Raw genomic sequence first — 1,879 nt, forward strand, 5'->3', positions numbered from 1 at the left:
TGACTCTAGTATCCTAGGAACTCAAACCACAAGCCAAGGTGGGAAAATCTACTCAAAATCTAAGGTTGGCATTTTCACAAACACCTTGTGTGCATAAAAGTAAAACATGGAAAATTGCAAGGAAAAATAACAAACTATCACCAACTATCAATAAAACCAAACATAAATAGGCAATCAAACATAAAGGAAGCATGAAACATTAAATTCATCAATCAAAACTTCAAGAACTCAAAATTGCAATTATAAACAAAGTGCTTGAACTAAAGGAAATGAAAATAAGATAACGTAATTAAAGAGGAATTAAAGAGTACTTACAATTAAAGATGATCAAAATCTAAAATTAAGCTTGCTATAAAATGCTACATGAAGATGGAAATTGAAACCCTAAGAGAGCAATGCTACACTACTCCTACTCCTAGTCCTACTATAAGAAACTATGGAAAATAAAATCTAAGTCCGAATGCCTTCACATGTGTTGATATCTCCTTTATATAGCCTTCCATTTCAGCCTTCCAGCCTTCCAAAATGGGCCAAGAAGCCTCAGAATTCGTGCAGCACGTGTTTCATTAATGCAATCATGTGTAGGGACCTGTGTAGACGCACAGATGTGTGCGTCTGCACACGCGGCTGAAAATTGACCAGTGCGTACGCACAGGTGCGTGCGTACGCACACGTGAAAATTCTCGCTTGTGCGCACGCACACAGGGCTGTGCGCACGCACACTTCGCTGTGTGTGCTTTTCCTTGTTTTCTTCATGTTTTCTCCCTTGTACATACTTTTCTACACTTTTGGCTATCTATTCTTACCTCCAAGGCCTAAAATCACTCACAAACCATATCACGGCATTAAATGACACAAAAGTGGAATTAAAAATCACTAATCTAAGTATTAAAATGCGTGTTTTCACATTTAAGATAAAATCTGGGATCAACACAAAAGTATGCTATTTTGGTGCTTAAGTGTGAGTTCATGTGCTAGAATCCATCCAAATTGAGTCAAAATATACCATCAAATATGGACTCATCAGACATCTCGACAATGTTCTTACGAGAAGACATAAAGCAACTACACCTACAGCAAGAAAAATAAAAGGAGTCACTACCAAAAACAACTCGAACAACAACAGAAAACAAAGGAACAACCAACAAGTAACAAGTATGGCAGCAAAAGGGCACCCTAGGATCCATGCAAAGCAAAGAAATCAAACACCAAAAAACCCAGGGGCACCCTTTGGAGGCAGTACAGATGCGGAAGAAACCTATAGGGAGATCAAAACCCTAGCCTCTTCACCAAAAAGAAAAGGTTCACCTAAAGCGCCTACTTTCCCCCAAACCAAACAGCGAAGACTAAAAGATCGCAACTTCAAAGAAACGTAATCACCAGAAAGCTCTCAAAAAGCCCAGCAAGATCAAAACTTTATACAAAAAAGCATGCAGCAGTAAAGTACAGAGAAGCACGATGATCAAAACGCGTAAGATAAAAAGGCGTGAAGCGAAAGCACCAACCTGCGAAAGAAGCTAAAACGAGCAAAGCAGCGAGCCACGAACAATCTTCACCAAAGATAACGGAAGCTCCAAAAAACCAAGAAAGGAACGATCTTGAGGATGAAGGAAAGGAAGCTTTTTTCACTGAGCAAGAGAAATGCACGAACAAACCAAAAAGCAAACTTCGTGAAAGAAACGAGCTTAGGGGCAAGATCGAAGGACGAAACGAAACAGAAAGGAGAAGGAAACTGAAACTAAGAGCAAAACCTCTTCTTTGATTTCAAACAAAAGTTTAAATAGGGAAAAAATGGCAAAACAAAATGAAAGCCCAATCAATAGGCATTAAAAGCGCGTGCGTATTCCCAAAAAAGTAACCCCTTCAAGAAACAAACGCG

Source organism: Arachis hypogaea, chromosome 16, assembly GCF_003086295.3.
Source record: "Arachis hypogaea cultivar Tifrunner chromosome 16, arahy.Tifrunner.gnm2.J5K5, whole genome shotgun sequence".
Classification (NCBI taxonomy): Eukaryota; Viridiplantae; Streptophyta; class Magnoliopsida; order Fabales; family Fabaceae; genus Arachis; species Arachis hypogaea.